This window comes from Diadema setosum, chromosome 20 (assembly GCF_964275005.1).
Source record: "Diadema setosum chromosome 20, eeDiaSeto1, whole genome shotgun sequence".
Lineage (NCBI taxonomy): Eukaryota > Metazoa > Echinodermata > Echinoidea > Diadematoida > Diadematidae > Diadema > Diadema setosum.
Window position 1 is genome coordinate 25,862,783 of NC_092704.1, and position 23,746 is coordinate 25,886,528.

The 23,746-nt window shown below is 37.6% G+C and overlaps 1 protein-coding gene across 1 annotated transcript in view; it reads left to right on the top strand.

Moving 5' to 3' along the window:
• LOC140243340 (uncharacterized) overlaps positions 1-23,746 on the top strand; it is a 225,573-nt gene that overhangs the window by 11,531 nt on the left and 190,296 nt on the right. The window lies entirely within an intron of this gene.

The window sequence follows — 23,746 nt, forward strand, 5'->3', positions numbered from 1 at the left end:
TTTTTTTTTTATGACAAGGCTTCTGAAAAAGAAGAGTAAAAAAAAAAACGAACAAACAAATACAATCAAAAGTATGATTAAAATCAATGCCAGCTAAGCCTAATAAGTTGAACTTTTCACGATCGTAAACGGTTCAAGAGTAATAATTTTATGATAAAGCAATCTACTGCATCATAATGGCATTAGGCACTTATGCATCATTATGTTATGATAAAGGTACGGACCGGGTGAACCGTCACGGTGGGTAATGCTTGTGATAGTCATGATATGAAGAGTTTGTTTGCAAAAACCAATAAGTCCATATTTGTCAAATTGAGATATTTGCGATTAAAGGTCAAGAAAAATAAAGAGAATAATAAGAAAATTTTTGCTTCTTTTGACCATAACTTCAAAAATGTACCTTTATTTGTAGTGACCAATACATCATTTAAAAGGTGTTATTTTGTATTTTATGACATATACCGTACTTCAAAATCTTCAAAAAATGGACTTATCGGTTTTTGCAAACAAACTCTTCATATGGCCCAGTAGTTCAGTCATGGGGTTAACATAAGGTTGAAATCACGACTGTAAGTGACTGCCAGGATCGTTGATGCCGAGTTTGTGTTTGTGTTTTTTTTTTCGTTCTATTGTTTCGTTTGTTTGTTTGTTTGTTTTTGCTCAGAAATAGATAGGGCAATGATTACCCAAGGGAGGATGAACAGGTGGATCAGATTATATCATTCTGGTTAACATTATACAAACACTTAGTTTGTCATGTTGTTTCTGTGTGTTTGTTTCCTTGTAATCATTCTTCCAGACCTTCTTTTCTAACGACAAAACAAACAAATAAAACAAAGAAACATAAACAAACAAAGAAACGAAAAAACAAATGACAATTATACAAAACATCAGATGGTAATTCCAACTCCCATGCCTCACCGTAAGCGCCCACTCAGCTCTTACCTAGATTTTGAGAAAAAAAAAATAGTGACTGTTCCCGAGGGTAATTTCCAGGCACCTGATCATGTGCAGCGACGTCAGCCTAAATTTGATCCACTTCTTGTAAAGTAGATTCCCCATTTCCATTCTTAATCCAACCCCTAAACCCTTCTCAACATGGAAGTAAGTTTTAAAGCGCGTGGCAAAGTTTCATCTAGCGTAAATTTGCGCAAACATAGTTATAGTTTGACTCAAATCAGGCGTAGAGTAAAAAAAAAAAGAATAAATAAATTATTCGATTTATTGCTCATGTGTAACTTTGCTCTGTATTGTTTTATTTTTGTTTTGTCTTATGTGATTAATAATGACATTGATTATGACAACACATGCAAAACTTTATTTCAAACAGAATGATGGAAGTAAGACTCAAATTGGACAAAGTTTTACCCATATCTCGGACATTATATAACTAGTGTCTGCTCAGACATTTGTTTTCTTAAAATAAATGATTAATGTAATGTTATGATGTCCTGAATCACTGCAGTTCATTGCTTGTTTTTTCAAAGTGCTTTGGTGTGAAATAGAAGTATTGAGATGTATTTGGTTTGATGAATATTGTACGTAAAGCCTATGGTCATGCTATATAACTCTTTATGTGCCATGGTGGAAACCCCCTGTGTGCCACATTATTCTGAGACACCAACGTATAAGTTATAACTTGAGAAAACATTCTCTTTTTTTTTCAATCTATTGCCTTTTATAGATTTCTGTTGAACTGGACATGTAGTGCACCAAGTTCTAGAGACAATGGCTAACTTTGTTTTGATGTTAATAATATGCCGAATCTTTGTTTGTTTGTTTTTTCTTTTCAAACGACCAGTATAGCTACATTACTGTAAAAACATGAATTTTACACACAAAACAGAGGCAGAAACTTAGAATCTACAAGCATGTCCAGTAGGAAACACCAATTGCTAGTCAATCACCACATGAAATGCAAGCTAAATATGAGAGGAACGAAATCGCGAGAAACGCTTGCATTGTATTGTGGCATTTGGCGATTTATTGATCGGTTTGGGCGGGTTTCAGCGTTTGAGCGGAATATGCGAACTTGGCACGCCGTCAATTGGGTCGGGCGTGCGAACATGGCACATAAAGAGATAACGCTTAAAAAAAAAATCGGATAAAGAAAGAAAAAGTTATTCAATTGGTCATGTGTAACTTTGTTCTGTTTTTGTTTTTGTTTTATCTTATCTGTCACACATGCAAATTAGATGATATCATCATCTCGCAATCCTCTCACTGGTCTGTTTTTTCTTTGTCCAATTATACAACTCCTTTAGCTTTAAGCTTCAGCAAAGCGATTCCTGTTAAGACATTTAAGTACGCAACGATGATTTCGAAGAATGCAAATTTCCCATTTTTTATTCGATTTCAGGAATAAAGAAATTAAGTTAAGATTGTAGATAGGAAGTAGAATCGATTGAAGATTTGTATTTAGGTCTGTAGCAGACTTGTTAGTGATAATCTTCTTATTTACACGGTGGTTTATTGCCACTATATAAAACCACTATCCATTCATTGCACTCATTATGGAACTCTAAGTGCCGTATATTCTAGATAAAACTTTTGACCCCCACAATTATATTTGTCATTTTCTCGCTCTGTTTACCAAAACCGCTTTGACCATGACACTATCAGGGTCTTTCGGAGTCATATGTGACTTTCCTTGAATTAAAGACCTAGGAAAAACGCTATGTCCACATAATTATAACATTATTTTACTTCATCGGATTGTTTGGTCTGTACATGCTCCTGCGCGATACTTATATGCCTCTCTGTATTCCATCATTCTGTCTATAACTATTCTTCCGTCTGTAATGTTATCACAGACATTTTTTTTTTGTTCCTTTAAGTACTACTACACTACTTCTAATACTACTAGATGTACTTCCCCCTCTAGTAGTAGTAGTAGTAGTAGTAGTAGTAGTAGTAGTAGTAGTAGTAGTAATAGTAGTATAGTAGTACATGTATATAGTAGTAATATCAGTAGTAGTATCGTTGTAGCAGTATTTGTAGTAGTAGTAATAGTAGTAGTAGTGGCAGTAGTAGTACATAGTAGTAGTAGTGGTGATGGTAGTAGTAGTAGTAGTAGTGGTAGTAGTAATATTGTCAGTACTAGTTGTGAAATTTGTATAGTAGTAAGTGGAAGCGACAAACTGATGACCACCAGTGTTCCTGTATACCATGCAGTACTCCCATGTTCTCCCATGTATTGTTTGAACCATTTACACTTAAAGGGATGGTACAGTCTCGGTTGAGATGGAACTTCAGGTTTCCAACTGTTTTGATGACGATTATTTTTGAGATAGTGAGAAACCTCTTATAAAATATGAAAGAGCATAACATTCAAAGAGGAATTCACGTTTGTTTGATGAGAATCGGTTTTGAAATGGCTAAGATATTCAAACCAAAGCGATCCTAATAAAAGGTGGGACCCGCCTTCTATTAGGATCGCTTCGTTTTACTTTAATGTTGGAAATCTCGGCCATTTCAAAACCGATTTTCATCAAGTAAACTTTGAATGCCTTTTAGAATTGTATGCCAAATACTCTTTCATATTTCTTAAAGTCATTGTAAGGATCTCGCAAAAACTTAAAAGCTGAATCATCACCTCAACCAATACTATATCATCCTTTAATACTACCTTGGAGTCACTGTCCTCGTATGATCAGCCACCATTACAAGGACAAGAGAAAGCCTGTGATGTAATTGGGTATCTCCAGGTACTACTTGCTATTAAGAAAGGGGGCAGCTCCTTGAACTGTCCTTACGGCTTTTTGCAGGCACAATACATCTGTTCGTAAACATAATATGATATAAATCATGATGTATCAACTATAAACGACCTCGTAAACATCTATTTATTAATATTGCCTCTAATACAATCTCTTCCCTACAACTTGCTGGTAGGCCTAAGCGTCTTATTATCACGTGCTTACATGCCTCGCGTGCCCTGGTTTTGATTGACCACTCCTCTTCTTTCTCCTTTATCCCTGTCCACTTAAGTCTCTTCCTGTCATTCTTTCCACGGTTATCTGTTTTTTTTTTTAATTTCTTTTTCTCTTTAAGAGGAAATCCACCCCGAAAAATGAATAAACTTCAAAAGAAAGAGAAAATGATTTCGTACAGAACGATACAAAATGACAAAAATCGGAGGAGAAATAAGAAAGTTATCACTTTTTGAAATTTCATTTTTTTTTCTCGAAAAACATTACTTGACCAGTCCTAATGAATATTCAAATGAGAAAGTTGATGATGTCATACCCTCACAATTGTTCAAATATGTTATACATGAAATTCGGGAAAAAATAGCTAGTACAAGTAAAAGCATGTTACCATACCAAGATATATCAGAATTAACATGAATTGTTCTTTTTTTATTTTGGGTGGTTTATTATACGGCTGAAATATAAGATTTTGGTTATTTCTGTATACAAAATGGATAAGAAATTGCGAGAGGGACATCGTCAACTTGCTGATTTGAATATTCATAAGTACTGGTCAAGAAATATTTTCCGAAAAAAAAATGACATCTCAAAATGTCATAGTACTCCTTATTTCTTATCCGATTTTTGTCATTTTGTATCGTTCTGTAGGGAATTTTTTTCTCTTTCTTTTGAAGTTTATTCATTTTGGGGTGGATTTTCTCTTTAAAAAGAGAGCTACCTCGTGTCTGTGAGTGTGCATCTGTGTGTGTGTGTGTGTGTGTGTGTGTGTGTGTGTGTGTGTATGTGTGTGAAGGGACTGGGGAAGCAGGTGAGTGGCGTGGATGGAAGGCATAACTGAATGTCATATGGTGAAGGTCACTGTTATCAATTCATAAATGTATATCGCTCTGATAGGTAACTATATCTAAAGGTATTGTAAGGTATTTAAAGGCTCCCGTTGGGAGCAGTGATTTGAAGAAAAAAAAGAATGTTCGAGTTACCACGTTTGATGCATATGTGTAGGTCAGTTGCATCACAAAATATCCTACCATATCATTTTTTTCGCAATAAAGCCAAAAATATAAGGAGATATCGCTGTTTTTCTCAATAAACCATATTATCCATTGTAGACGGGTTATTCTAGAAACAATTTTATCATAGCTATATAATTGTTCGCATTTCGTATATTTAACAATACTTAACATTGATTGTACCTATTGCCATTTTCACATTTGTTTTTTTTTTTTCTATCCATAATTCACATTTCAGAACTATTTTTTAGCACCGAAGCTGGATTCTTGTTTCATCTGCGAATAGTAAATAATGCCTTTAATGTATTGTTCAACCTCGTTCTAATTTCATGTTATGCAAGGCGTACCCTGTTGGTTGACTCAAGCAAGAGTTTGATACCTCCTTGGTTGACTTTTCTTCACCTGAAATTCGAAGGGGGGGGGGGGGGGAGGGGATACCATTGGATGAGAGAGAGAGTATGCTGTCGAGTAGGTTTGGTTTCTGTGCAACGACGACACCAATCATGTGCATCACTCCGTACACTCTTTGTCAATTTTGCATTTTCCAATATTCGCCATACCGTGCGAAATGTTGTTATACTGGGGCCATGGTTTTGACCACGCTCGTTAATGTTCCAGGCTTTGTAGCGAATAACAATCGGTGAACGTTGTTCATTTTTTTTTTCGTGCAATGTAACTTTGGTAACACGATCTATCTATTCAGCCCGCCTTCCCTTCATCGAGTTAAGCATGTTACCGTTCAATTCGTGCGTTAATCCTGCTTTGAACACCGTGACTCGTGCGAGCCGCGCCCATTCAGCTTGTAAAGATGGTAAAATCATGTTATCAAGAAGAAGTAAGTGCCCTTTATTTCTAGGTATATTCTCGCTTGTAAAGAATCTCCTGCTCATGGCATTGTTACACGAAATGACGCCAATATCCCGTCTGCAATGGAAGAACAAGACTTAAAGGAGACCTCCGGATGATTTTCAGATTTTTACATTTGAAAAACTATAAATTGGTTATACTGAGGACAGAGGTTCAGAATTTGTGATAATTGGGATGAAGAATAAGAATATTTTCAAAATTTAGAGCAAATTGCAATGAACAAGGATGATGACATGGCAGAGTCACCATAAAAATGCATGAGATGGGGCTCAAGGAAGCAGAACAAAAGAAGAAGGCATGCATAGATTTAATTATACACAGGTGAACTCGCAAGCAAGCGGTATTGTAATGGAATTACACTGCTACATTTCTGAAATATGTGAACCTCCTATGTCATCTTCCTTGTTCAGTGTAATTTATCTAAGGTTTTTTCAAAGTATTGTTTCTCTGCTCAAGAACCACAATAAATTCCACAGATCTATTCATGGAGTTGTCGATTTATGTATTACATGATATGATGTGAAATTATGAAAATCGTCTAGAATGTCCCTTTAAACTTTGACTGTCACACACGATCAATATCTGGCCGACAATAACGGCGACATCTTGTCCTGTTTCGCTCAATAATAGGGGGAAGTCAAGCGTACAACCCTCAGCCTACAGCATCCGGAACCGGCATAAACATCATAATTATTTCATGAGTACACTCATTACACTAGTTGACCTGGCTGCAGGGGAATCATAAGCTGTGGCATATTATGTATACATGAAGGAAGTGTGTTCTTTCCTCCAATCTTGTATAGATGAATTCAATAATTCACGCTAATAGCATGAATAGATGCAGGGTTGATTTAACTTGAATGGTGTAAGAATAAACCGACGTATATAATATATACGTCGGTTTGATGTATACGTCGGTTTGATGTATGTGTGAAACAAGAGAGAAGTATACGCGTGGACGGAATATACCTAAGCACTTTATCCTCTTCGCCCACGTGGCAATTGCCAACCCTCACCACGTGCTATGATTTCTGTCTTGAGATCGATTTGGTGCTCGACTCGGGCGTCAATGATCATGAAGACATTATGCTTCTCTGCCTCACTTTAACGTTTGAGCAGAAGAGGATGATGTGTAACAAAAGCGGGATGTCCTGACGATAATGCAGAGAAGTCGATATTCATGTCAGGAATATCATTTCGTCAAGTCGTAAAACATTTTAGGAATATCATTTCGGCGTCCGAATTTTGATCTCGATCAAAAAATCGACGAGGTTTTATTGGAGGCGACAAAGACAGTGAACGGAATCTTCCAATTGAGAACATGCTGAGAGGTTGCCGAATGAATGACTGTGGATTTGCGAAATTTGCGTCCCGCGTCTTGTCCGCGCCTTAGTGGATGCCAACTTTTCCTATCTTTTCGGGGCTCTAGTGGACGCCACAGCCCTTTCGAAACTCATTGAGGGACGAAATTTTCACTCATGAAAAATGGTTCGTTTAAAGACAAAAGAAAGACAGAAAAACCTGAATCAGCTCATTTGCAGTACAAGCTACCCTATTATCAACATTTGATTTAATTTAATTTTGAATTTGCGGGAGGGTGGTGGCGAGTATGGCATCAACGTGTGAAGTATTTCATTATAACATATCTCTCTGGGAAGTAGATAAAACTCGCGTTCTCAGACTTTGTACAGCGTCACGGACATTGACTTAGGGTGATTGTTGCGTTGCTTTGATCCTGTATGTATAGGCTTTATGTAGGGGCTCAGGCGCTTGTATGCCATTCGGAGCAAGTCAATCGTAAACATTACCCGTCTGGAAATTCACGTTTTCCAGACTAGTTTGTATGTGCTCTGATACCACCAGGAGGGAAGTGAAGGGGGAGAGGCGTGGGGTGTGTGTGTGTGTTGGGGGGGGGGGGGGGACCCACCTTCCTGGTACCAGCACACTTCCTACCCCTATTAACCCATCGATTGTTGGCAGAGATAGATAAGCAAATAAAGAGACAAATAAACATAAGAACAAACAAACAAACAGACAGACAGACAGACAAACAAACAAACATACATACATACATACATACATAAAAACACCTGACAGTGTTTACCTAACCTGAGAAGGTCGCATATGAATAGAGAAAATTGAAATCAAAGCAAAACAAAGCGAATGATATCAACATCAATTCATTCTAGGCATTGCAAGCAATCAAATAAACAAATAAACAAATAGACGTAGAAAATAAACTCAGAAAAATTTTTTATTTCATAGGTATTGCGCATGGTCTATATTTCCATTTTATGCTTTGCTAGTAAACATTCCCTCTGTCTTTTGTTTTCTTCTCTTTGTATTTCAAGCTGTTTATTGTTTTTATTTGCTGATTTGATTTATGAGTACTGTCCACTTTTTGTTTTCTGATGTGTGTTGATTATTGGATGTGAAAGTCAGATCAAGGAGGTTTAAGAGTTGGAGTTCCAACTGGCTGTAATTATTCAAACAGTTGTCAGATTTCTATTGATGTACAAAAGAATTCCACAGGTGCATTTGTGCCTTTGATGATCGATGTTCGATGCCGCCGTCTTGCTGAGCAATCTGAAGATTTTATTTTGAACGTTTATATAATGTTGGCCATATTTTGCTTATTTATTAATTAAATGAAATGAAATTTCACTTAATGATAAAGCATGTAAAACAAAAGCCGATCCCGTCCAGAACTTTGTGCAAAAGTGTAAATCAGAGCTGTATCATGTGAAAATGTTTAAAACTGTACCGTCCTCGAAAGCCGGTTTTTATCACTTTTCCACTTCATTTCCGCAAATAAAACTAATATGGAATAATCTTCAAGTACAATTCTTTATTGATAGATATGTCAGATTAGTGCCCGGGTATGCCCAGTCGAGTAATTTTAATCTTTATTTCAGTATTTTTTGCCCAATTTCTATTCGCGCGTCCTCGTGTCAGTACAACCTACCTTTTATAAGACGGGATAGCGAAAAGTAATTACCATCACAAAGAAATATCTTCTTAGAAAGTGGCTGGTGATTATGCAATGAGACACGAGTCTATTGTCTTCCTATCTGCGTGGCAGATCCTGTTTGGAACATGCTTCAAATATTTTTGAGTGGCGACATCGAACATCCAGCAAAGCAAATAAGACAGTTGTGACTCCATTCTCTTGAACCTCCTTGGTCAGATGTATCATTATACGCAGGTTCTAAGTTTTTAGATTTCCAGGTATATGTGATGGCGAATGATTATTTGTACAAAATGGTCACCATTACCCCTGGGGACCCCCGTTGGACCCCATAACCTCAAATCAATTATATATATATATATATATATATATATATATATATATATATATATATATATATATATATATATATAATAGATAGATAGAGAGAGAGAGAGAGAGAGAGAGAGAGAGAGAGATAAAACAAGTAAGTGGCAGATCCATAGGTGTTCATCCAAGTACTTAAAGGCAGTTTCAGGGGCCATGCAGTTTTCACACTTCCATCTTCTTCTCGGAAATTCATGGTCAAAGTTTCACAGAACTCCATAGAATGTAATATTATCTATTTAAACGGGTACCATGATCCCCGCAGAGACTACCAAATCGCTCTAAAGCAACAAAATCATATAATCTTTTAAAGACATCTTTTCTCTTGGACCAGAAATGATCTCGAGTCAATGCTGTGAGTAAATACTTTGGTGACTATACTTTAAAGATTTAATGGCATAAATTATCTAGTTGATGCTCCTTTTGAGCAGGGATAAAAAAAAAAACGAGGGCCAGTCATCACAGTTTGATTTCTTTTCTTTTACGGTAAAAACGCATGATCAAATTGTCTGCAAACCTGGCAAGTACTATCGCCAGTGTGGTAGAATTAAGTTAACCATTAAGTGAGCAAACACCATGATCCCTGGAGGCCCCCAAAGCCTCCGAGTTTGCCATGTTCTTCAAAGGTAATAGTCTACAAAGAATGTGTGGAAGGTGAACTTGCAATACGCAGGTGAGCGCTAGTACCACTCACTGGGTCTCTTGCTGTTTTTGCCTCCTCCTCCTCCTCCTCCTCCTCCTCCTCCTTCATCTTCTCCTTCTCCTCCTCCTCTTCCTCCTCCTCCTTCTCCTTCTCCTTTCAGTCCTTGTTTCTTCTTACCTTTTTCTTTTTTCGGAGTGGGTATTTTCATCTTCCAGAATTGTTTGAAGTATTATGATAAAAAAAAGTAAAGCACAAAGATAACTATGGACATAAATAAAATCATATAAAGTCTCATGGTAGCTGCTGGTATGAACTATATAAGCTCACCTGCGGTAGGTGTCAAAATATGATGCCACTAGTTACGTTATCGTCCTGACAGTAAAGGTCATTAGATACTACTGACGAGAACACTTTGAAGATTTTGTTACCGTCCAACAAATAATTATAAGAGCAAAACTGTCCTAAAGTGCAAAGCGTGCCTAATCTCACAAATCTTGTGCTGGTAGATTGGACAAAAAAAAAAAATCACTCTATGTAAAATAACACACACACACACACACTTGAACACACACACTTGAACACACACGCACCCACGCACACAGAAAACACAAATTCAAGCATGCAGAAAACAAGCATGCATTTATATAATATAAATGTTTATGAACGCACATTTATGTTCTTTACACGCGTGCATGCATGAATTCGTCCATGCAAACACGCTTGATACGCATAAGTACGTGATACATAAAAAAAAGGAAATACAAGTAAAAATGTACATCTCCAAAAATGAACGATTGCCCTCCGTTCACTATTCCTGAATAATTATTATGCCATGCATAAATGATTTTCTATGAATAAATCTTCAATCATGCACATAATAATATACACTTTGACGATCAAAACGTTACTCTCAAGATATCTATACAATCAATTAGTATCATGCTAGTTAGCCGTTCGTCAAATCATCTATTTTATCACAATTATGCTTGGAAGATATCGAACGAGACAAATCCGGTAAGCCCAGATTTTCACTTGTTAAACTTAGTTAATCATAAAGGTACTGTATTTTTCCCCGGAATCTCAATTTAATTGAATATCAGAGATCATGCGGGATAACACACACCTCAAATTCTACACTGAGTGATACTAAAACGTCGGTAGATAAAGCCAGTCAATATGCCATAGACCAGTTACTGTGCACTCCCCATGAAGCTTGCAACCAGAAGGTTTAGCATTCGTACATTAGTATCATGAAAATGAAAGTATTTCACAACAATTCCCTCTGGCCCAGGTGTGTATAAATTGGCAATTATGTAGAAAGTTTTAGATGCACTTTGGTTGGATCTAGCATTTATACGCATGTAAAGTATACATCCAAGCCGGAATACCAACACCCTTTAAGGGAAGAAGTGAGCATACTGAAGGTGTAAGTCGAAGTCCGTGACCGAGTTTACAAAAATAGTGTGTTGCAAAGTGGTCTTACCAGCACAACGCCAGAAAGGGGAGAATGCTACAAGAAAGAAAGAAAAAGCAAAATATAAAAATCAGCCGGCAACAGAGGAAGTATGCTAGTATGTGCTTGTTTCTATCGTTGAACTAGAGTGCGAAAGACAACCTACTCAACGTAGAATTATTTAACTCTGTGTGCATATGGAACAGCATCGGTCTCTTAGAATATCCTCGTAGGGAAATAAAAGGGAGCTTTAAAAAAAGAGTCAAGTCGTCCGATGGTGTATTCTAAAACACTACGTGCTACATTTTGCAAGTACACTTGACCCTGTTTTCTTCGGCTCCAATAGTGTTCGCTTGGTAAACATCCGCCGATAGGTCTAATGGATTTTGTCTGTTGGAGACAGGTATTTGTTGATGCCTCAGTTTAAATATGAGTCTTTCTTCTGTTACACAAAGGTACGAAGGGGGGGGGGGGGAGGGGCAGGTTTCGACACACTATACTACTATAATACTACGCTTCATTCAGTCTATATTCTATCACATTTCATTTTGTTAAATAGAGCGGCATTTGTGACTGGTCATTAATTGTAAGTATATTTCGAAGTTCGCGTTCGTGTGAGGTATTTATCAAGCAACCGACCGGATTTTTTTTTTTGTTCTTCTCATTTAAAATGTGCAAGCTGTGGAACATTATTGTTCAAGTGAAACGAAGAACTGGCGACCTCTCAATGGGTATAGAGCTTGTACAAATTTCGTTTTGAATTCATCTGTGCCATTTGTACATCGATGATTCTAGACAGATAAAACACTCCCTGTGGATGTTTTACAAGTACTTTACCAAAGGCATAGATAAATGAAGAAAAGCTTCAGCCTTCTCTACTTCTCTCCGCCCATCCCCCCCCCCCCCCTCCCCGCGACATAGAACCATTAACAAATTGATATCAAGTGTCAGAAATGACTGCAGGTAACTATAACGAATATGTTTCTGAATAATCGTGTTTTGTTTTTTCCGGGCCTGGTTGAAGACAGTCTGCACGTACTACACGGTCACAATAATCATTTCTCCTCTTCCTTCAGTTGACATTTTTAAACATTTTTAGTCAGCCGCGCTCACTTCAACTTCTGCAGATGTGATCGCGAGCCAGTAGCCGCGGTCACACTGGTAAAAAGATCGTCACGTTTAAGATCGCGGTCGTTAAGATCGCGACGTTTAAGATCGCGATCATTAAGATCTCGAAGTTTTGCCACTGTGACGGCGGCTTGTGAGGTGTTGTCATCAGGTATACACGAAACAACACCGACAAACCAAAATCCCCCAAAACCTGCGGAATCAAAAGCTAAAAACTTGCAAAACCGTTGGACAGATCAAGGGGGAAAACCTTGAATTGGAACAAAAGCGATGTGGAATGTAAACCTACGTCACGGGGATTGACAAAACGCGAAGTCTTCGTAACGAGAATAGGATTCCAGTCGGTGGAATTCCTTCAATACGAAATGGAAAATTGAATAATTTGATATAGTTCGTTACTCATGATATAACGGGGGTTGCGGTTATGTCGGTGGAAGAGGTTGTTCATAAACTTAAATGGTATTAATGAATCAGCTTTTATTATATGGACGTGTCGGCAGGCTGAACGGAAAAGTTAAAGAGTAATAGAAATCAATGTAATCAAAACGATGATACGTAATCCAAACCCAATGAAACACATTTTGAACTGCAAGTGCTTAATCATTGCTTACACATGGCGTTGTTTACTAGTCTTTAAAGGGATGGTACTGTATTGGTGGGGATGAGAATTGGGCTTTTAACTTTTTGCGAGATACCAAGAAAACAATTATGAAATAGTACAGAGCATACCATTTTAAGAGGAATTCAAAGTTTATTTGATGAAAATTGGGTTTGGAATGATTGAAACATCTAAAAACAAAGTAAAACAAAGCGATTGTAATAAAGTGTGGGTCCCACACTTATTAGAATCGCTCTGTTTTGGATATCTCAGCCATTTCAAAACCAATTTTCATCAAACGTTGAATTCCTCATGGAAATACAGGCTCTTTCATATTTCATAAGAGGTTTCTCATTATCTCACCAAAACATGTTAGAAACCTGAAATTAGGTCTTAACCAAAACTATACGATCCCTTTAACCCCATCTGCTTCAATGGGCCAATGTGCACAAATTTAACACACTGACATTATGGACAGAAAATTGACATAGCAAGCAGAGTGTTAAAGGTACAGTTTACCTTTGGGAGCAGTGATTTAAAAAATTTCGAGTTATCACATTTAATGCATATGTGTAGGTCAGTTGTATCACAAAACATCCTATCATATAAGAATTTTGCAATAAGACCTAAAATGTATAGGGAGCTATCACTCTTTTTCTCATTAAACCATAACTGTAGACGGTTTAGTCTATAAACAGTGTTATTATAACTATTGTTCACATTTTGTATATTTAATAATACTTAACATTGATCATACAGATTCAAATTTTTACAGTGGTTGTTTCTATCCCAAACTCACATTTTGGAACTATTCTTAAGCACTAATGCTGGGTTTTGTTTCATCTGCAAATGGTAAATTATGCCTTTAAGCAAGGTGCGAGTCTTTGCTGTTCTGTTTCTTTTACAGAGAGAGAGAGAGAGAGAGAGAGAGAGAGAGACGGAGACACCAGCGTTTTTCCTGATTCAAATCAAATGGATGAATAATCAATAGAGCAATGTAAAGCAATGTACAGCTTTAAGCACCATAAGTTGTTTCTACGACACTACTTTATCCTTACAGAACGAATATGGCTTTGATATACTTTTATGATTCCCCCACGCCGACGTAACCAGAATGCATGTGCCAACGCAAACCCCCCCCCCAAACAACAACAACAACCACCACCTCCCAAACACAACAACATCAATATTTTTGTCTTATTGTTAATCAGGTATACACGAAACAACACCGACAACCCAAATCCACAAAAACCTGCGGAATCAAAAGCTGAAAACTTAATTGTATCTCGTGTATCTCTTGTATCTCTGACGCCAATTTATTAACAGTAACTAACTGAAGAGGAAAAGGAAATGCTTGAAGATTTTCTCTTTATTTATTTACATCACTTTTTAAGTAGGTTCCATCGTATTTCTCTATAGCATTCTTTTACTTTGGTTGAAACGGACACATCGACCGCTATGTTCTATAATATCAACTATGGTTTTTTTCCTTGTTTATCCAAGCTGGACATTATGTATTAACATAATATTTTGCTATTCTTTAGGTATTTTCCATTGAGAAATACAAAAATAGAATTGAATTGGATTGGAGTGCATTGAATTGAATTGAATTGAACTGAATTTAATTGAATTTAATTTAATTTCTACGGTTTACGTCTGACCTAGCTGCTCATATAATATAATATACATAGACCAGAGATGGGCACATAGACATATAGGCAGAGCGTACTGATGATGATGATGATCATGTGTACGAATGAGAAAATCATCCAGTGGGACGGGTTACCCTTTGTTGTCAAATTGGATCGAGTCTTGTCCTTGTATCTCTGACGCCAAACATTTAAGCAACATAGTCTAGATAAACTCTATCTCTCTTTGTGTGTGTGTGTGTGTGTGTGTGTGTGTGTGTGTATGCTACCTTGTTGTAGTGTCTGTACGTCTGTGTTGGTGCTTGTGCACCTTCCAGTCTGCTAGATCCCGGCGATGGAGTCAATTGGCTGTTAACCTTAGACAAGAGTTCAATGACAATGTCGTTCGAATTGATGCAAGGACAGTAAGCATGTTGGTTTAACGTCGGGTCCGTCTAGTGATTTAATCGCACCGTTTGGAGAACAATTTCTCAACACTTTTTCTCTTTTTCTTTCTACTATCCTCGTCTTAAAGAGAGAACAAAATAGTAATAAGGCCAAAAATTTAAAAGCAAATAACGACAAATAAATAAATAAATAAATAAATAAATACATAAATAAATGAATAAATAAATAAATAAATAAATAAATAAATAAATAAATAAATACATACATACATACATACATACATACATACATACATACATAAATGAATAAATACAACAAGTCAAGTCAAAACGTGCTATAAGAGTACGTGCCTCACCAGTACATTTGTCAAGTTCGATCCAGTGATAACATGAGCATTATTGATGACTTTTAATCAGGTGACAGTCATATTTTTCCGGATATTACCCGATCGTTCATAATCGTCAGCTACTGTGACAACTTGTCTGTGCTGTCTCTTTGTTTGTTTATTTGTTTGTTTGTTTTTTGTGTGTACGTATGGGCAGCAATCTTTCTGTATTATCATTCCTCAAAGACGATATTCAAATATCCGTTTCCCTAATGTATTCAAAATTGTTTGCATGCTTTGTTCACAAATATTGCCCTGAACAACCACAAAGCTTGCCCTATATCTACCAGCAATTAAGTGACTTCTTGTCTTTCCCTAGAACGTAGCAACTGAATTGGAGAGAACAGGTGAATAAAATGGTTCACTCCTAGGCTGGTGGGAAAGAAGCACCGTGAATTTTAATACATTGTACAGAAGTGGTCTACTGGAGATGTGCATATACCCCGTCAATGGCTGCTTTTATTAGTTTAAAGAGCAATATCTTGTGAAAACAAAATTTGTCCCGCCACGCAATACTCTGGCAAAGTCGTAAACGTTAAAAAGGTTAGTAGACTGCGACAATGCTGCAATGACGGTACTGGTTCAAGGTTGAGGAATAACACATATTCGAGAGAACGTGTTATACGAGGCAGAGAAATAATGCTTATGGAAGTCTTTGCTCCCCTTGGGGTTGAATTTTAGAGGTTATGACAGCGAAAGTTACGTTCAGACTGGGATCCGTAACCTAGACCTAGAGAATAGACTAACTTCGAAGATAAGTCTTATGGGGCGCCAAGTGTCGCATGGTCGATTTCGTTCTGAAATCAATCATTCCGTCAGGAGATATTATATATTTTGTATGTGTTTCTTTTAAAATGGTTCGGAAATAGATACAAACAAACAAACAAACAGATCAGTCATTTCGTCGGTGAAATGACCAATTTCGTTATGAAATCGACCATGCTACTCCCAGGTCCCTATAAAACTTACCCTGGAAGTTAATTTATCCTCGAGGTTATAAGGATCACAGTCTGAACGTAACTGATGTATTTTGATTAAAGTTCTTCCGGTTTTTGATGAAGCACATTATCATTATTTTGATCGAGACAGTACGAATCGCTCGGTTGTCTGCATGAACGCATTTTCTCTAAATTCAGTGTATGAACATGTTGGCAGTCACTTTTCTGTACTATTTCTTGGCATTTTGTTGGACAAGCTAGTGTATAATTTCAATGCTTGAGTTTAAGTAGGAATGGAACATATCGCCCATGCTCTCTCACACAACGTTCCAATCAATTTTACTGTTTATAATAATATGGTTATGTCGATGTTGATATGACATGGTAGTGACAATAAAAATGGCGAGAGCATCATTTTATTTTGTCTGTTTGCACTACGCACATTCTATTTTTGCCCACACCCATTGTATTGCAAAACCATTTCAGATCTTATTTCACACAGTCTGTTACATTATGCATTTGGATCTCAAAGAATTGCGTTATGACTCTCGGGTACATGCGAGGAAGGGGGGGGGGGTAGGATAGGGGAAAATGGAACATACAGTGAAGGGAACAGCGGACGCTAAAAGAACAGAACACGGAGCAGATGATACTGTGATGATCGATGTTTCGATATTTTATTTGATTTTGCCAGTATAATCGTAACTCTTCGTAACAATATGTTGATATTTCGTCGTGCGGCGCCAGTTGTCGTCTTTTATCAACGAGGAAATCGTGTAAGAGGGATAAGCGCCGGTCGTAATGAAATGACTGATAGCGCCCCTGGTGTGATGCCAACTAATCGCAATTGATTGCCAATCTTCGCCCTCAATTCTATCCCATAAAGTAATAATTGCGTATTTGATACGGACGTGTCTATGTATGTGTGTGTGTGTGTGTGCATGTGTGTGTGAGAGAGAGAGAGAGAGAGAGGGAGAGAGGGAGAGAGAGGGGGAGAGAGAAATTGGGTGATGGAGTGACGATTCCATTACGTACGTAAGTGCACAGGTAGGTCCTATATCCTTCTGACGAGTGTCTAGACAGACGACAGTCCTTGACGAAAAAAAAAAAAAAAAATATGTGACCGTGCATCACAAAACCAACAAAAAGTCGCATCCCTTGATTTTACGTGAGGATTCAAAAAAAAAAAAGGTGAAGCGGGTGAACCAAGTCAATTTCTGGTTTTCTATATGAAGGGGTCGGTGCAATATAATGCTAAGCCACACAATGGTCATTTTGACATAATCGCTGTTGAATGTTTAGAAAGTCCATACATTGTACATTAATAAAACATGAATGCATGCATTTTTAACCATCTTAGTGGTTGAATTCAAATATGATGTTTTCACGGAGGTTAGAGTGAAGGATAAGGATAATGAAAATGCATGTAACTCAATATTGACAAAAGTGTGGGTTAGCACTGTGTTGCACCGACCCCTTCATATTTTCTGAAAGAACTATCCTTCTTCTACCTTGTTCTTGAGTGTGTGATCATAAACATGAATGGGAAAGTGGGTTTGGTCGAATAGTATGATCAGGTGTGTTTTAGAGGCACCTTTTAGTTTCTTGAAAATCCTTTGCACACTCTCCTTTTTCAACTCTAATAACTTTAAATAGAATAACGCTACTGCTTTGAAAGTTGGCATTAATCATCTACAGAATGTGTTGATATTAAGCATGCTCACTTTCAGGTTAATCTGATACTTCCTTCATTGTTGTTGCACCGGTTTTTAACATCCTGTTTTTTGTTCCATTCATCGCACAGCTAGCACGGTTTTGTATTCAAGATTGAGCACTTGAATAGACCCTGTACTTCAGAGCCTCTTTTCTCAGTTCAAGTCTTTCCAGAGTAGATACTTTCCTTCCAATATTAGGATAGGTTAGGAGAGACCATTTGAATTGAGTTATACATCATTTTAAAGCTTAAAGTCTGTTCTTTTGTATGTCTGGCGACTTTTTTTGTTGGTTTTGTAGTGCAGGGTCACATCCAAAGAACAGTCAAACCTGCTTTAGCGGCCTCATGTCTATAGCGACCGTCTGCCGTATACAGCCACTTGCCGTATAAGCCCACTGGCAAATTCTCTCTGAGAGAAAAGCCATGTTAAAGCCCTTGGCCATAGCGGCCAATTGTCGATAGGGGCCACCTTTTTTCGGCTCCCTTGGGTGGCCGCTTCAGACAAGTGTTACTATAGTTTATGACGTATTGTGTAGTGAGGGTCATGACGGTATAGTGTCAGAGATAACAACAACACTGTCAGTCTGAGAGTTGCAAACACGATTGCAAGTTCTTGTGCTTGAGAACAAGAAACAGGACAACCGAAGCAAAAACGAAACAAAGCAAAGTTGCTATTATTATTATACAGACACACAAAAACAATCCAACGCGCCTTCCTGTGTCCGCGGTCCTAAATGTTGTTCTTTCTCTGGGTTTGTATTCTATTCTTTTTTAATTTCCCATGGGCCTTTGTCAACAATGTTGTTCCGGGAGATAACGTGATGACAGCTTTGGAATCGAGTCATGATTTTTTTCCTCTCTCTCTTTTCTTTTTCTCACGTCCTTTGTTAAAGCTCAACGCAACATGAATATGATCATTATGAATACGCGCCTACTTGCGCGAAGTCCGAAAGACAATGCTATCGGCACGCGAGAATTGCCAGCTTGGGAATAAATGAATGATGATAGCACATTATGATCATATTCATGAAACTGATTATGATACTGACTATAGTCATAAAGTGAAAAATGGCAATTACCAAGGTAACAATTGTAACGATAGTGATAACCTTTGCACAAGCAGTAGTGATACTCATAAGAATCACATGAAAAAAAAAGTAACCAGCATCATTCACTGTGTTTTCCTAAAGCGATGTGTACTAGCTGTTATTTACTTGATAGACTGTCGATCGGTAAGACAAGACGCAGTTACAGGTAGAGTCATGACAGGGACTGAACCTGGCATATCGACATACAGACTAATAGTAAATTAGACGAAAATAAATCCTTTGACTGAACCGTCTGGAGTTGTTAGTCACAGAGGCAAGTCTTGAGATTCTCCTTTAAAACTGCCAATACAGTGTAACCTCCCTGGTATATTGTTGGTGGGTAAAGATGAGAGAGAGAGAGTTGGGAGAGAGAAGGGGTATCTAGTAGTGAGTATGAGGAGTATAAGGATGATGTGGTCTTGTTATTAAAGGACAAGTTCACCTTCATAAACATAAGGATTGAGAGAATGTAGCAATATTAGTAGAACACATCAGTGAAAGCTTGAGGAAAATTGGACAATCGATGCAAAAGTTATGAATTTTTAAAATTTTTGTGTTGGAACAGCTGGATGAGGAGACAACTAAGGCTCGTGATGTCATGTGAGTACAACAGTATAAAGAAAATGTAAAGAAAATTCAACATATTTTCACTTTTTTTCGCATAATAAAAGAGCACTTGACTTGCCTCTCTCTAAAGGCAACGGGAATACTATTACCCATATCATATGTCAGTAACGAGTCAAGGGAATGTGTACTTTTTTCAAAAGATGAAATTTTGTTAAATTCTCTTTATATTTTCCTTATATTGTTGTACGCATGTGACATCATACACTGTAGTAGTCTTCTCATCCAGCAGTGACTTCGCAGATACTTAAAATATTCATAACTTTTGAATGGATTGTCCGATTTTCCTCAAACTTTCACTGATGTGTTCTACTAATATTGCTGCATTCTCTCAATCCTAATGTATATGAAGGTGGACTTGTCCTTCATTCCTAGGGGGGTACTAGGCTCGCCTATTACCTCCTTGGTCTTATTGGTAGTCCGTGGTTCCTACTTGGGTCCGTTCAGGTGAGATCACTTTCGTGAAAGGTATTGTTCACCATTGGGAGCAGTGATTTAAAAAAAGCATAGAGTTAACACATTTGATGCATTTGAAATATAGGTCAGATGTATCACCAAACATCCTACCATATAAAAAAAATTCGCAATAAAGCGCAAAATATAAGAAGATACCACTATTTTTCTAATAAACCATAACTGTAGACGGTTTAGTCTATAATCAATTTTATCATAACTAAAATATTGTTTACATTTTTTATATTTAACAATAATTAACATCGATTATACTGATTAACATTTTTTACGTAGGTTCTTTCTATCCCTAACTCACATTTTAGAACTATTTTGAAGCACTAAAGCTGGGTTTTTGTTTCATATGCAAATGGTAAATAATGCCTTTAACTCTCCTCTAATTATACTGCCGCTGCCAGCCTTTCAGTGTGCAATGTCCACAGCGTTTTGAGACGATGATGGGACAGGGAAGGTCAGGTAGGATGAAGCGAAACGATGGGCGATGAAAATAATTATACCACGTGATGGTTACAATAACAATAGTCATTGCTGGCTTCCATTGCGACAGAAACAAAAATTGGGGGAATACACACACCTATACATCACCGACACACACAAACGAGGATCTCCAGTACCATTCGTATCCCGGTGAATGTGATGGGCATGCCACTCGGAATGCGATCATGTTCGAAAATCCAATATACTGTCCCTCCGAGACCCGACACATGACACTTTTTCCCGGAGTATCTAGCTTGGGTTTGTATCTTTTTTTCTTCGTGATTCTAGGCCTCAATCTTATCTTGCTTATGAGTTAGCTTGTCGTTGTTGTTGTTGTTGCTGCTGCTGTTGTTTGTTGTGCTTGGTAGCTTTGTTTGTTTGTTTGATTTTTGCTCTCTCTCTCGCGCGCCTCAGACAGGCTGTAACGGGTACATTACAAAAAAGAAAAAAAGAAAAAAGGAAGGCATGGTGGAGCTCGTATCTCACATGAAACGGAGCAGAAGAAGTACGGCAGCAGAAGTGAAACAGAAAAAAAAATATAGATGAAAAAGCAGAACAAAAACGAAGAAGACAAGAGGGAGAGAAAGAGAAGTTTAGAAGTCGCAAAAAGCAGTATAGATTTTTTTTTCTGACCCTCTTTACACGGGTCAATGTCAGACTTGCAGATGGTAGGGAAAGGCTATAGGGAATTTGGGCTGTGGGAGTGATGCCAAAAAAAAAAAAAAAAACACTGAGAAATGGAGGCGTATTGGATATATGGAAGTCCTCGCCAAACGAGGTGGAATCACCCCTTACCACTTTACCACCTGCTGGCATGGCTGGCAAAACCAGAACATCGTCGCATGGTTCGGAGTCGATTTAGTGCTAGAGTTGGAGTAGTGAAGTATAAGGAGATCAACAAACATTCTCAAAGCCCTTTTTTCCCTCATCATCTTTTTTTCTATCATTCTTTTATTGTTGAGTCCGGGCTATAACTGGTAACAACGAATGACACCAAAAGCCCACCAACCAACCAACCAACCAACCAACCAACCAACCAACCAACCAACCAACCAACCAACCAACCAACCAACCAACCAACCAACCAAACAAACAAAAGACAAAAATAAAAACCAAATAAGAAGAAACAACATTATTGGTCTGTTTGTTTGTTTATTCATGTACATTGACATGATAATTTGCGTCGTTATTTTTATCCTTTGCATGGCTGTGTGGTCACGCCTGTTTCGATCTACTCACACTGTTTCCGTTCATTGTCTTAGCAGTGTTTACCCACTCTAGGTTTCTTTGACATAGCTTAGACAATATTAGACAACGTGTCCAGAATTACATGGTGGCGACGTCTAAGATTACCTTTGGAGAGACATCAATGTCCATGATACAAACATTACTGATCGTTGTGTCTGCAATTATGCTGGTGCATTTGCAATGCCATTTTGAGCGACATGTTTCACTTGCGACATCTTAAGGTACTGTTTACCATTGGGAGCAGTGATTAAAAAAAAAAAATGTTCGAGTTATCACATTTGATGCATATGTGTAGGTCAGTTGTATCAGAAAGCATCCTACCAGAGGAGAGTTCACAATAAAGTGTAATTAATAGGAAATAACACTACTTTTCTCAATAAACTATAACTATAGAAGGTTTATTCTGGAAACAAACTACTGTTTTTCACATTTTGCATACTGTTTAACTTGTTTTTTTTTTTCCATTGGTTGTTTCTATCCCTAACTGACATTTTAGAAATATTTTAAGCACTGAAGCTGGGTTTTTGTTTCATCTGCAAATGGTAAATAATGCCTTTAATACCTGGGTATCAACGGGAATGAAAGGTCGAACAAAATTAATTTCATTTTGGAGTTGACGGCGCGTTAGTGGGCGGGAAGCCCCCATGTAGCAGATCTCGGCGGATCGCTATCGATCGACACCGTGATCGATGGATCCGAATAGGTCCATCGTCTGCTCAATTAGCTCGAAATTCCCCGGCAATTCATTATTATGAATTTCTTTTTTTTTTTCAGGTGACCTCTCCGCGCTGTTTCGTAATCTAGCTGTAATCTTACCGTTCGCTAGGAGAGTCGAGGCACTCACAAACAGCAGGGCATGTATACTGGTGATTAAAATTATTACTCATAGCGAACATTCATTCTGTAATGCTGTTTCATTGCAGACACATCTGCCTCTTTCTTAACAGTCCACAAAATCATGTATGAGTGATTTAATACATATTCTATACAGATAAGTAACTTTGTATGTGTGTAATATGCACATAATTTATATGCATAATATGATATAAATAGCCCTTGAATAGTTATTGTGAGCATAATGTACTCCCTGATGACATTATTAGAGGCAATAAAGCATGAAACGCAGATTGTGTCTGTAAAGTCAGAAATCCATGCTGTTAGCAGTGCTGTGCGACCATAGGTGGTAGATGTCAGGCACGCATGCTTATGACGGTCACTTTTTTAGGATTTGCTGTTCGTTTATAGGGCCTGGTACCTTAATGGTTTTACATACACATACAAAGCGTTAACATCGTCATGATCGTCTAAGCTGTGTTAAGTGTCGGCAAATACGAGGATGCCATTCGTATTTGCGCTAAATTCATTTTGGGCAAAGGAGAGAATTAGTAAATGTGATGTAGATTGCTACTCATTGGGGATGGGGTGGTTATACAGAGTGTTACGGGCATGTCGCATGTTCCATCAAAAGGGGTTTGATAGTTATACAACTGAATGAAGTTATAAGTTGAGAGAACTTACATCATATTTTCGCTCCAAAGTGATATTTCAAATCCTGACTATGAATATTGACAGCGAAAGAAGTCCCCTATCAAAAATCTCCTATTATGTGTAAAAAGTCAAAGTACTTTGAGATTTTCCCACCATATCAAAATTTCAGTGAAAGCTAGTCTCGCATCATTTCCCCCCAAAATATATCAACAACGTGCCATGCCATGAATACATATATGCACACGATCAGAAGGTCATACTGTTTGATGCCCATTGTATTCCTCTGGGGATGAATTGCACCACGCACGAATG